Source organism: Trichechus manatus, unplaced genomic scaffold, assembly GCF_000243295.1.
Source record: "Trichechus manatus latirostris isolate Lorelei unplaced genomic scaffold, TriManLat1.0 scaffold00008, whole genome shotgun sequence".
NCBI lineage: Eukaryota > Metazoa > Chordata > Mammalia > Sirenia > Trichechidae > Trichechus > Trichechus manatus.
Window position 1 is genome coordinate 30,717,906 of NW_004443944.1, and position 14,921 is coordinate 30,732,826.

Genomic DNA, 14,921 nt, shown 5'->3' on the forward strand with positions numbered 1-14,921 from the left:
GGATTGGAGGAAGACTCATTAACAACCTGAGATATGCAGATGACACAACCTTGCTTGCTGAAAGTGAAGAGGACTTGAAGCACTTACTGATGAAGGTCAAAGACCACAGCCTTCAGTATGGATTACACCTCAACATAAAGAAAACAAAAATCCTCACAACTGGACCAATAAGCAACATCTTGATAAACGAAGAAAAGATTGAAGTTGTCAAGGGTTTCATTTTACTTGGATCCACAATCAACACCCATGGAAGCAGCAGTTAGTAAATCAAAAGACGCATTGCATTGGGCAAATCTGCTACAAAAGACCTCTTTAAAGTGTTGAAAAGCAAAGATATCACCTTGAAGACTAAGGTGGGCCTGACCGAAGTCATGGTATTTTCAATTGCATCGTATGGATGTGAAAGCTGGACAGTGAATAAGGAAGACCAAAGAAGAATTGATGCCTTTGAATTGTGATGTTGGCGAAGAATATTGAATATACCATGGACTGCCAAAAGAACAAATAAATCTGTCTTGGAAGCAGTACAACCAGAATGCTCTTTAGAAGGAACGATGGAGAGACTACATCTTACATACTTTGGACATGTTGTCAGGAGGGATCAGTCCTCGGAGAGGGACATCATGCTTGGTAAAGTACAGGGTCAGCGAAAAAGAGGAAAACCCTCAACGAGAAGGACTGACACAGTGGCTGCGACAATGGGCTCAAGCATAACGATTGTGAGCATGGCGCAGGACCGGGCAGTGTTTCGTTCTGTGGTGCATAGGGTTGCTATGAGTCAGAACCGACTTGACGGCACCTAAAAACAAGAACAACAAGGCCCAGTAACAAGCCAAAAGCAAAGCCTGTTCTCAAAAGGAGAGGATGGCAGGGCTTTGCTCCAAAATCCTAAGGGTCTGTGCTGTGATTCACCAACAGGGGTCTGCCAAAGACTCCAAACAGCATCTCTATCTGCCACTGCCCCTTCAGGCACCATTAGATCAGTTGGATCATATGGCCCAAGTGGCAGAGTGGTTTGCATGGCAGCCTGAACCCTTTGCAGAGCCTTCTCTTGTTCTGGGCCCCACTGAAAACTAGCAGCTTTTTGAGTCATTTGATAAATAGGCCAGTGTAGCACACCCAAATGAGAGATATGTTGCCTCAAAAATCCAAAGACGCCCAGAAGGCATTGTGCCTCATTTTTAGTTGTGGAAGGGGCCATATGTAACAACTTGGCCTTCACTTAGACGGAATATTTCCACATGCCTCACACCGCTGGACTCCTAGAAATTTCACTGAGATGGAGGGTGCCTGAATTTTCGTGGAGTTAATTGCCCACCCTCTAGCACGCAAATGTTTTACCAGTAAGTCCAGAGTCATTGTCATTTATACTTCTTCCTTACTATGTCCAATCAGTATAATGTCATCACTGTAATGGACCAGTGTGACATCTTGTGGAAAGTAAAAGCAGTCAGGGTCCATGTGGACTAAATTAGAACATAAGGTTGGAAAGTTGATATACCTCTGAGGTAGGACAGTGAAAGTTGTATTGCTGGCCTTGGCAGCTGAAGGCAAACTGCTTCTGATGTTCCTTCCAAACCAGAATCGAGAAAAAGGCATTTGCCAGATCAGTAGCTGCATACCAAGTACCTGGAGATGTATTAATTTGCTCAAGCAATGAAACCGCATCTGGAACAGCAGCTGCAATTTGTGTCACCAGCTGGTTAAGTTTATGATGATCCACTGTCATTCTCCAAGATCCATCTGTTTTTTGTACAGTCCAGATAGGTGAGTTAAACGGGGATGTGGTGGGAATCACCACTCCTGCATCCTTCAAGTCCTTGATGGTGGCAGTAATCTCTGCAATCCCTCCAGGAATGAGGTATTACTTTTGGTTTACTATTTTCGTTCGTAGGGGCAGTGTTAATCACTTCCATTTGGCTTTTCCTACCATAATAGCGCCTACTCCACCTGTCAGGGATCCAATGTGGGAGTTCTGCCAGTTGCTAAGTGTATCTATTCCAATTATCATTCTGGAACTGGGGAAATCACCTCTGAATGGTTTCGGGGACCCACTGGGCCCACTGTGAGATGAACCCGAGCTAAGACACCCTTTATTTTATTTATTTATTGTACTTTAGATGAAGGTTTACAGAACAAATAGTTTCTCATTAAACAGTTAGTACACATATTGTTTTATGACAATGGTTAACAACCCCACGACATGTCAACACTGTCACTTCTCAACCTTGGGTTCCCTATTACCAGCTTTCCTGTCCCCTCCTGTGTTCTAGCTAAGACTGCATTTAATAACCTGACCTCCATATGCCTTGACTCTGACTGGTGGGCTACAGTGACGTTTTGCGTCTTCTGGAATTAGTGCCAATTCAGAGCCAGTATCCAGTAATCCCTGAAAAGTGTGATTATTTCCTTTTCTCCAATGAACAGTCACTCTCGTAAAAGGCCATAGATCCCTTTGGGGAAGGCTTGGAGAAAGATTAACAGTGTAAATTTTTGGCAGTGTATTGGAGTCCTTCCTCAAGGGTTCCCAGCCTCCCCTTCATTCAAGGGGTTGTGGGCTTGTAAACTGGGTTAAGTCTGGGAATTGATTGTGGAGCTGTGAATCTGGGGCTCCCTTCACAGATTTTTTCCTCACCGTTGTGGTAAAAGGTATGTGACCTTGGGCAAATCACTTCTCCAAGCTTCTGTTGTCTTCATTCATTTATTTTTTGACAAATGTGCCAGGTATGCCAGGTGGTGTGGGCACAGTGATTGGCAGAACCCAACTCAGTCTCTGGTCCTGTGGAGCTTCTGGTTTAATGGGATCACAGAAGTTAATCAGCTAGTTTAATGTGCATCTGCTATTTATTGAGGGCCCAGTGAGGAAAGTTAGGAGGTAGCATATGATCAAGGATGGATGGTACTGAAGGAAGAAGTCCAAGCTGCACTGAAGGCATTGTCAAAAAACAAGGCTCCAGGAATTGACAGAATACCAATTGAGGTGTTTAAACAAATGGATGCAGCATTGGAAGTGCTCACTCGTCTATGCCAAGAAATTTGGAAGATAGCTACCTGGCCAACCGACTACAAAAAATCCATATTTGTGCCCATTCCAAAGAAAGGTGATCCAACAGAATGCAGAAATTATTGAACAATATCATTAATATCACACATAAGTAAAATTTTGCTGAAGATCATTCAAAAGCAGTTGCAGCAGTACATCTACAGGGAACTGCCAGAAATTCAAGCCATATTCAGAAGAGGACGTGGAACAACGGATATCATTGCTGATGTTAGATGGATCTTGGCTGAAAGCAGAAAATACCAGAAGGATGTTTACCTCTGTTTTATTGACTAAGGAAAGACATTCGACTGTGTGGATCTTAACAAATTATGGATAACATTATGAAGAATGGGAATTCCAGAACACTTAATTGTGCTCATGAGGAACCTGTACATAGAACAAGAGGCAGTTGTTAGAACAGAACAAGGGATACTGCATGGTTTAAAATCAGGAAAGATATGCATCAGGGTTTTATCCTTTCACCATACTTACTCAATCTCTATGCTGAGCAAATAATCCAAGAAGCTGGACTATATGAAGAAGAACAGGGCATCAGGATTGGAGGAAGACTCATTTACAACCTACAATATACAGATAACAAAACCTTGCTTGTTGAAAGTGAAGAGGACTTGAAGCACTTACTGATGAAGATCAAAGACTGCAGCCTTCAGTATGGATTACACATCAACATAAAGAAAACAAAAATCCTCACAACTAGACCAATAAGCAACATCATGATAAACAGATAAAAGACTGAAGTTGTCAAGAATTTCATTTTACTTGGATCCACAACGCCCATGGAAGCAGCAGTCAAGAAATCAAAAGACATATTACATTGGGCAAATCTGCTGCAAAGACCTCTTTAAAGTGTTAAAAAGCAAAGATGTCATTTTAAGGACTAAGGTGCGCCTGACCCAAGTCATGGTGTTCTTTTGTTTCGTTTTTTATTGTACTTTAGATGAAGGTTTACAGAACAAGTAGTTTGTCATTAAACAGTACACATACTGTTTTATGATATTGGTTAACAACCCCACGACATGTCAACACTCCCTTCTCGACTTTGGGTTCCCTATTACCAGCTTTCCTGTCCCCTTCTGCCTTCTAGTCCTTGTCCCTGGACTGTTGTGCTCCATTAGTCTTGTTTTATTTTATGGGCCTGTCTCATCTTTGGCTGAAGGGTGAACCTCGGGAATGACTTCATTACTAAGCTAAAAGGGTGTCTGGGGGCCATACTTTCTGGGTTTCTCCAGTTTCTGTCAGGCCAGTAAGTCTGGTCTTTTTTTGTGAGTTAGAATTTTGTTCTACATTTTTCTCCAGCTCTGTCCTGGAACTTCTATTATGATCCCTGTCAGAGCAGTCAGTGGTGGTAGCCGGGCCCCATCTAGCTGTACTGGACTCAGTCTGGTGGAGGCCGTGGTAGTTGTGGTCCATTAGTCCTTTGGACTAATCTTTCCCTTATATCGTGTTTTCTTCATTCTCCCTTGCTCCTGAAGGGCTGAGACCAGTGAAGTATCTTAGATGGCCACTCATAGGCTTTTAAGACCCAGACACTACTCACCAAGGTAGAATGTAGAACATTTTCTTTATAAACTATGTTATGCCAATTGAGTTAGATGTTCTCTGAGACCATGGTCCCCATAGCCCTCAGCCCGGCAATTCAGTCCCTCAGGGATTTTGGATGTGTCTATATGAGTTGGAATTGACTCGATGGCAAGGGGTTTGGTTTGGTTTATGGAGCTTCCATGACCTTGCCTTGTATAAGTTGTGCTGGCTTCCCCCTTGGTATTTTTAATTGCCTCACATGCATGTGAAAGCTGAACAATCAATAAGGAAGACCAAAGAAGAATTAATGCCTTTGAATTATGGTGTTGGCAAGAATATTGAATGTAGCATGGAAGGCCAGAAGAATGAACAATTCTGTTTTGGAAGAAGTACAGCCAGAATGCTCCTTGGAAGCAAGGATGGAGAGACTACCTCTCACATACTTTGGACATATTATCAGGAGAGACCAGCCCCTGGAGAAGGACATCATGCTTGGTAAAGTAGAGGGTCAATGAAAAAGAGGAAGACCCTCAACGAGATGGATTGACACAATGGCTGCATCAATGGATTCAAGCATAACAATGATTGTGAGGATGGCGCAGGACTGGACAAAGTTTCATTCTGTTGTACACAGGGCTGCTGTGAGTCAGAACTGACTCAATGGCACCTAACAACAACAACAACAGTGAGGACATGGTGGGCTGTGATGGAAAGGAGCCCAGTTTGTAAGAAAACAAGCGGGATCTGGGAGGACATCCTTTAGGAGGTGATACGGGAGCTGAGATCTGAAGGATGGGTAGGTGTTCCATAAGTGATGAGCTAGTGGGCTGTGAAAGAACCTTCTAGGTAGAGAGAAGAGTTTTCACAGGCCCTGTGGTGGGTGGACCTTGGGGAGTGTGAGGGACTCACCTCACCTAGCAATAGGTTTATGGAAAGAGTCGAGAGATGAAGCACATGAAGAGCTCAGTACAGAAGCTGGCACAAAGTAAATGCTTTATAAATGAGTCTAGAAAAATGAAGTTAGTTGAATTATGCCTGCAGTAACTGGATGAGATGGTCCCTGTCTATTGGCAGTTTAATGGGCCTCCAAGACACATGAAATTCTCCTGCATTCTTCCAGTACTAAGTGCTTCCAACACACCCTGCCCTAGGCTAGGGATTTGTTCCCCATGACGTATTCATTTTATCAGATGCTGGATGATGAAGGGCTCTGGGGCCCACTGAGCTTGGCAGAGGCATCACAGTGAGCCCTCTCCTGGAGATTCTTTCAGCACATTAGCTTATGGAGGGGTCTGAGAAGTCCCACAGTGGGGGATCTGCTTACCCTTGTTCATTCCTTTCTTCCCACAAATATGTACTGTTCCAGGCCCTGCGTGTGGTCATAGGTACCGAGGTGCACACTCCGGACGTGGTCCTAGCCCTTATGGAGCTGACAGCCAGTGGGAGAGACTGACACTCCCCACCCATCCCACAGATGATGAGTGATCCCTGACATCAGGTTCTGAGGGAAAGGAAGTTGGTTCTCCCAGCAGCCCTAGCTGATGTGATAGGAATACCAGGAAGATTTGCCCGATGGAGCCCTCATGGTGGCTACAGGCTTGGCCTAGCCCTCTATTCACAGCATTTCTGAGTTTAGAAGACCCTCGATGTCACTGTAGAGTGGCCTTATCAGAATCACCTGGATGTGGCTGTTAAGTGTTTCAATTCCTGGATCTTCTCCACAACTCCTAAAAGGCTGCTTTAATTAGTAAGGGTTGATTTGCAGGAATTCGTGTTTGGTAAACCTTCCCAGGAGGTCCAGATACATAGTCAGGTTTGGGGTCCCCTGGTCTAGTCCATTCCATACCCTGATTTTGCACATGAGGTGAGTGAATTCTAGAGGGTAGGTGACTTGTGCCAGGACACTAGCAAGTCTGCAGCGGATTTAGGATTTGAAGTCAAGTCTTCTTAGAAGAAATAAATTATCTCCTTTAAACCTGCTTCTCCTTTCTGGAGGGAGCTTGGCGAATCGTTTCAGCGGTGAATTCCTTATTTATGATGTGTGAATCTGTCACTTATGTTGTGTGACGTTGTGAATCTGTCAGGGGCCCTTAGCATGTGTGCCTGTGTTCATTCATTCAGCAAATATTTCTTTTTTTTTTTTTATTGTTGTACTTTAAGTGAAAGTTTACAATTCAAGTTAGTTTCTCATACAAAAATGTATACACACATTGTTATGTGACCGTAGTTGCTCTCCCTATACTGTGACAGTACACTCCTCCTTTCCACCCCGGATTTCCCGTGTCCATTCAACCAGCTCCTGACCCTCTCTGCCTTCCATCTCACCTCTGGACAGGAGCCGCCCATTTAGTATCATGTATCTACTTGAGCTAAGAAGGACACCCTTCATGAGTATCATTTTATGTCCCATATTCCAGCCTAATCTTTGTCTGAAGAGTTGGCCTTGGAATTGTTTTATTTCTAGGTTGACAGAGAATCCAGGAGCCATGCTTTCTGGAGTTCCTCCAGTCTCAATCAGACCATTAAGTCTGGTCTTTTTACTAGAATTTGAGTTCTCCACCCCACCTTTCTCCTGCTCCGTCAGGGACTCTGTTGTTTTCCCTGTCAGGGCAGTCATTGGTGGTAGCTGGGCACCATACAGTTCTACTGGTCTCAGGATGATGCAGTCTCCAGTTTATGTGGCCCTTTCTGTCTCTTGGGCTAATACTTTCCCTGTGTCTTTGGTGTTCTTCATTCTCCTTTGCTCCAGGTATGTTGGGACCAATGGATGCATCTTAGATGGTGTGGCTTGCTAGCTTTTAAGACCCCAGATGCCACTTACCAAGGTAGGATGCAGAACATTTTCTTAATAAACTTTGTTATGCCAATTGACCTAGATGTCCCCTGAAAGCTGGTCCCCAGACCCCCGCCCCTGCTATTCTGTCCCTCAAAGTGTTTGATTGTATTCAGGAATCAGCACCCTCTTGAGCACCTTCTCTGTGCCAGGTACTATGGTAGGTTGTGGGATTCAGCAGTGGACAAGACAGACAAGGTCTCCCCACCAAAAGTTCATATCTTCGTAGGGGACACTGATAATAGAGCAGTTTTTCACAGTGATACATATGTGAAGGAAGAAAGATGATAGAGAGAGGGAATGGGGTCACTTTGGAGAGGGTGTTGAGGGAAGGCCTCCCTGAGGAATGACATTTGATCCCAGACATGGGTGACATGGAGGACCAAGTCATGAAAAGGTCTGGGGCCAAGCAGTCCCTGCAGAGGGAAAGTACCAAGACCCAGAGGTAGGCAAGAGATTATCTAGTTTGAGGGAGGCAGAAAGGAAGCAAGGGTAAAGATGGAGCCCACACCCACTGGAGGCAGGCAGAGAGATGTAAAAGATGATGATGCTCCACAGATGATTCCAGCCTAGAGCTGTCTCTGTACCCCTGCTGGGGGAAACCATAAACAAGAGCCTGGTTTCTGTTACCTTGGGCTGAGGCAGCCTCAGAGATCCACTGAGGTAGAAAGTTTGTGTTTTGTTTTTGGGGTGAACTGGGGTCTTGAGGGCTTTAAGCAGCAGTGTTACCTAACTCATTCGGCAGCTTTTCCTTTCCGTATTTTGCCCTGGAGTGAGACTGGATGGTGTCAGTAGCCTGCGGTGGTTCTCAATTGTATTCAAGAAATCCCAGTCTCTAGTCTAGGCATCTTCACACATGTTGTCTCATTTGCCGGCTGCCAACATTTTAGAGTCTTTTCTTTGGGTCTCTGTTTTTTTCTTTCTAATAGCAGGTGTCCCCGGGAGATGTTAGGTTCCTACCACTGGAAAGTTTGTGATTTTGTACATTCAGTCATGATGTTTGCTGTTCTTGTAGCTTAAAAAGCAAGAGTCTAGTAGAGAGATGATTTCTGACCAGGGAGGTGACTTGGGGCCTGCTTCAGCTCATCTGCAGTCCCTGGAATTGGGCTGGGCCCTGCCCTCTAGCAGGCTCACCTTGTTCCCTGCTTGCCCCAAGCTGCAGGACTCTCTCCACCCCCATTGCCCTTCTCATACTCCAAACTACAACTACAGTTCTGCTTGGAAAGGGACCCATTAGGGGCATTGCTGAAATGTCAGATGCATCAAAGAAATTACAGTTGATCTTTTCCCACAGGGAAGACCTGGAGTTTTATGCATGATGATAAGGAGAAGACAAAACCCAGCTGACTTGGGTCTTATTTTTCTTGGACATCTGAGGGAAATTGAACTATCTTTTTGCCAAAATTTGGTGGCATAGCCCCTAATTTTGGTGCTTCCAATAGATCTGGATCCAAAGCATGGGCTGAACCCAGCTTTAGAAGTTGGGAAGGGGCATGTCCAGGATGTGGCTTTGATGGCCCTCAAACCCTCCCGGTTCTTTGTCTTTCTTTCCTTCAGTTTTAGGAGGTGGATCAGCCATTGACTTCTGCTAATCCATGATAAGTATGGACTGTGTCATGCAGGGTGGGTTATCAGGCTGGACACAAGGGCCTGTTTATTCCTAAGCCATAAGTGATTTGACCTGCTGACTCTTTGATATGATTGCCCTTTCAAAGCTGGCCAATGCTGGCTGGGATTAAAAACACAAGTTTTAATGGCCTCTGTGTGAAGATGCCACAATAAGCCTTGTTGAGCCAAGGGTGTCTTGTTGATTGTGTTATCTGAATTTTGACCTTACTTGGATATTTCTTTAGAGACACGTATACCCCTGTGTAGATATTTATACTTTTATCTACGTATGCTATCTAGTCTCCTGGAATTCAGAGATCACTTCTGGCACTCTTGCCTCAGTTTCCTTCTCTGGTCCACATGTATAATCAGTCTTTGTAGCAGTTTTTGGGCGGCGAAATGAACAAAAAAGACAGACACACACAAAGACAGACAAGACTGCAGCCCCGAGGACTTGCAGTAGTTTATTTTTAAGGTCTCCGCCTGGGCATTATTCCAAATATCTGGTAAGTTGTTTTTCTCCTTCAAAGCACATCAAGACTTTTGTAAATATCCGAACTTATCTTTAAGGCTCACAGATCAGCAAGTTCTCAGAGACTCGGTGCTCCCTCCCGTTTGCAGGTGGGAACGGCACGTCTGCGTGCAGGACGTTCAGTCCGAATCCCGGAGACCTTGAAATCATCTCGGGAGTGTCCGCGTGCAGATCATTCCCAGGCTGATTATTTCCCACAGTCTTATCTCTGGCAGTAGTAGGAGTTTAGAGGTTCTTTACTGGGGCCTTCTGCAGGGGCCTTTGTGTCCCTGAACCCTCTGAAATTTTGTGAAAATTTGGTGTTAATTTGTGCTTCTCAACGAACATAAATTTCAGGAGAGTCTCAACAGGTCTTGCGATTTATAAAAGGTGAAGAACCTGTGTTTTAGGAGGAGGCAGAGTTTCTGTGCACAGGGTTTGGGGCCTGACAGATCTGGGTGTGAGTCCTAGTACAGCAACATACTGGCTGTGGGACTTTGGGAACTGACCCCACTTTTCTCTGCCTTAGTTTCCTCATCTATAGAATCAGGATAGTATTATACCTGTCATAGAGTTTCTATGAGGATAAATGAGATTAAATATGTCAAGCAACTAGTACCATACTGGGTGGTTTTTTAATATTTTATAATTTAATATTATCACCATCATTTATATTGTATTGGCTGTTCATAAAGTTTTTTTTTCTTTTCTCACATATTTTATATCATTTTCCGTCAATACAGTATCCTTAGATTTTGGCAACTGTTGACAACTTTTTTGCAACAACGAGATATGGATTTTTTGGCTATGTTTCTTTAAAAAAATATGGACCCCTTACAATGTTTTTATTAAAATGAAGGCAAGTATAGAGACTTTAAACCTCCCTACAAAGTTTGTATTTTCAATAGGAGAGTAGGGTTTTTTTGACACAGTTTACTACTACTATACATGTGAATACACCTTGCCACAAATGTTTAAGAGTTTTCAAAAAGCTAAGAGTTTACTTTAAGACATGTTTACAGATGTTTTGTGTTTCGCTTTATTCCTCTCCCACCCGTTTACTCACAGATGCTGACGTCCAGTGTTAGGTCTGCAGTCTCTGCTTCGTAAGTCAAAATTGAAGATGTCTCTGCCAAGAGGAGCTTTTCATTCCTAGAGGGACAAATGGCTGATGGGCCCTCTGTTTTTGCTGCTTCCCTTCTGAGCATCTCCTGCCACTTTGCCATCCACTGGGTACACTGCTGCCAGAAAGCATCCTCTTCTGAAAGTTCAGCAAGTTGGCTCTGCATAGCTGCAAGTGTCACTGTGGCGGCATATGCCTGTGGACTCAGCTTGAGTTTCACATGGGGGAGAACTAGTAATGCTCGGGATGGAGGGAGGGGGCATGTCATGGAAATTGCACGGAAACTCGAGTCTAAAGGCTGCCACCACAACCGCCAAACCCACTGCTGAGCACTTGGAAAATGCTTTACGCTCTTACGACCACCACCATCATCGTCAACAACAGCAGCATCACCATAATCACCATTATCCCCACTTTAGAGATGAAGAAACCACACTCAGAGAAGTTAAGTTACTTACCTACAAAAGTGGCAGAGTCGGGATTCAAACTTAGATGTGCCTGAAACCAAAGCCTTAACCGAGGACGTGCCACTTGCCTTCTTGTTCCATTAGTCTGTGAGATTCTTGAGGGCCAGGGCATGTCTTACTCATCTTGCGCATCACTTCTGTCCCTACCCATTGTGCAGTAGATGTTGAATGAATGAATGAAGGGGCAAACTTCTCTGGGCCTTGGTTTCTCTGTTTGTCAAATAGGCTAACAATTCCCTGCCTTCTCTTACATGGTGGTTATGGAAATCAGACAAGGCAGTGACTATGAGGAGGGGGTTCGCCCCATCTGCAGCCCTCCTCTCCCCTGTCTCCACCACTCTTCACAATGGCATTGGGCAATGACCCGGGCTCCCTAGGATGGTCAGTTAAGACAGCTCAGGGATGAATACCCTGATTCCTCATAATAAAATAGACACTGAATTTCCCCCCAAATCTCTGGGGGTCTGTGGCTTTGTAGTTCTGGCTCAGTGTTTTTTCTTTTAAAAATGTATGACATAATTCAGATCCCATCACTCTCTTGCTTAAAACTTGTCAATGGCTTGCTACTGCACAAAGAATAACACTCATATTTTGGCCCTGACCTTTGAGACCACACGTGGTTTGACCCCTGCCTGCCTCTCTAACCTCATTGCCTACCACCTCTTGCTAGTTGCTCTCTAGCTGCACTGGCTTTCTTTTAATTTCTTGGACACACCTAGCTCATTGCCACCACAGGGCTTTTGCACATTCTGTTCCCACTGCCTAGAACATTTTCCTTCACATTTTGCCTGACTCACTTATTCTGCAGGTCTCAGCTCAAATATCATCTCTTCTGAGAGGTCTTCTCTGGCCACCCCATCTCAGTCAGGCTACCTTGCCATTATTCTCTCTCGGTACCCTGTAGTTTTCCTTCTTGGCACTTACTGGAATTTGTAGTCATGTGTCTCTTTGTTGGCCAAGTTGTTTAATGTCATCTTCCTCCCAAGCTTCATGAGGGTAGAAACCATTTTTGCTTTGTTTTACTCACCTGCCTCAGAGTAGTTGCTTGATAGGTATTTACTGAGTGAACGAAAACATTTTTATCCTAATGATAAAAGTGAACTATGATCATAAAAAGTTTGTCAAAGACGATAAGAAGAAAATAAAAATCATGTGCAATCCTACCACTCAAGCCATCTGACAGTCACAGCTAACATTTTGAGTCAATTTATATTATATGTATTAAAATCTAGGATCTTCTTCTAAATAGTTTTGTATCCTGATCTTCTCACAAATCATTATATTATGAACATTTTCTTATGACACCAAACGCTCTTTAAAAGCATGATTTTGATGACTGTACAATATTTCTTACCTCGAATTTATCATAAAAAATAATTTATCAAGCATTCCTATTGGACATTTAGGTTGTTACCAATTTGTCACCATAAAATCAGTACTGTGGCACCCAGTCTTGTCCTTAAATCTCTGTCTGCATCTCCAATTATTTCCTTAGGAAATTCCCACATGTGGGAGTTTATCACGCATTTTAAAGAATATAAATATTTTCAAGGTTCTTAATTCACAAGAAGACTGGCTTGCCCATGATGACTTCAAGCATGTGGATTTCTTCAGGGAAGGTGAGTGTCAGAGAAATGTCTGAATTATAAATTTACTTTGGAAAGAAAAGCAGTTTGACTCCATGTAACATCTCAAACTAGAGTTTTTTTTTAAGGCATCACCTAGAAGAACTCTTCAGGGACTCTGCTCTAATAAATAGGTAGGAATTATTTCTGCTTGGAATATGTTTTTAAGTAAACGGAGCATCTGAAATCCTTGATCCCCACCTCTCCCCGTGATGCCAACAATGATGTGTTGTGAGTGGGGCCTGGATGAGTGCTGATATAGGATGTGATGAATTCATTCATTTATTCACTCACTTCTTGGATATTTATTAAGTACCTACTGTGTGTCAGGTATCTCTGGGTGGTGGTGCAAATGGTTAACGTGCTTGGCTGCTAACTGAAAGGTTGGAGGTTCAAGTCTACCCAGAGGTACCTCAGAAGAAAGGCCTGGTAATCTACTTCCAAAAAAATCATCCACTGAAAACCCTATGGAGTGCAGTTCTACTCTGACACACACGGGGTTACCATGAGCCAGAACTGACTCGCTGGCAGCTGGTTTATGTGTTAGGTACTGAAAATATAGTAATGAGCCATAGTCTTCCCTCTCATGGCTTCTAGTCAGGGAGACAGACACTGAACAAGTAAATAGACTGTTCAATAAAACAAAGACAAGTTGAGCTAAGCACTTTGAATGAACTGAGGGGCTGAAATGGTTAGTGTGGGGCCTCCCAGAGGAGGCAATTTCTAAGTTGACTTAAAGGATGAGAAGGAACTACCCAAGCAAAGAGGTAGGGAGAGAGGGAGAGGAAACAGCTTGTGCAAGCCCTGGGGTGGGAAGATCTTGATGTATTTGAGCAACTCACAGAAGGCCGTGTGGCGGAGCAGAGTGGGGGGAGGAGATAAGACTGGAGGGGTGGGCTGGGGCCAGGTCATGTAGAACCTTGTGGACTGTGGTGAAGACTGTGGATTTTCATCTGACTTGGACAGGAAGCCACTGGAAGATTTTAAGGAGGAAGTGGCATTATTTGATTCACGTTTTGAGAAGCTAACTCCAGCTGCTTCATGAAGTCTAGACTGGAGAGGCAGAGTGGACGCAGCGAGACTCGGGAGAAAGCGGTTGGAATAATCCAGGTGAGAGATGATGGTGGCCTTGTCCAGCGTGGTATTGTTGGTAGATTTGAGAGTGACTTAGAAAGTAGGACAACAGGATCTGTTGTTGGACTAGGCATGGGGGAATCATGGTTTTGGCTGAGTCACCTCCTAGTGGATGGTGGTGCCTTGCCCTGGGTGGGAAGACCAGGAGCATTCCATGTTCTTCCTTCTAGGCCCCTTTCTTCCAAGGAATTTTCCCCCATTCTTTAGATTATTATCCCAGCTGTCAAAACACATCCATCTTGTGTTCCCTTCCCTCAGTGCCCTGCTCCTTGGTTCTTGATAGTGCATGTATTGGGGCCTCCCTCCTGGGTAACTTAGTGCCTTACTTCCCTGGAGCATAGAGGTTCCTCAAAGATGCTTGCTTTGGGAGATAGGAGGGGGAACTTGAGGGGGCAGAGCTCCAGCCCCCAGCCTCATTCTAACCAGAGCAGCTCTCTTGTCATCCTTGTTATGTATGAGGCTTCTTTGTAAGATTTTTATTTGAAGAAATGCGTCATTAACTTTGAAAAATTTGAAAGCCGTTTCTTAAAAGGTGTTATTTCCTAAAGAAGACCACTCAGGAGTGATGCCAATGGGGGGAACTTTAGTCTAGCAGAGCAAGAGAGTGGGAGACGTCTGTTGGGGCAGGGGTGAAGTGGCGATTTGCTCCTTAGCTGAGTCTAGAGGCCTTGGGGTAGGGGTGGGGGCAGGGAGAGACCATGTAGGGGGGAGGGAGGAGGAGGATGGTCTTTGGAGTCAGGCTGACCTGTGTCCTGACTTCCAGCATCAGAAGCAGTATGACCTTCTCCACCTGGCAAGTGGGGATAAATGAACTCCTTATTGGGTGGGTTAGGGGCCCAACGATGTCATGAAGATCTAATGGAAAAACAGATGTGAGTGCATACACTGTAAAGAGAGGTGTACCTGTTAAAGTTATGGAAGAGAACAACGGCCTTTCATGGCTGGTGGGAGAGGCCCTCTCATGCCTGGACAGGCAACACCTGCTTAGGAGCAGGCTAAGGCCTGCCCTGCTTCCTTCGAGGTCCCAAGGAAGTA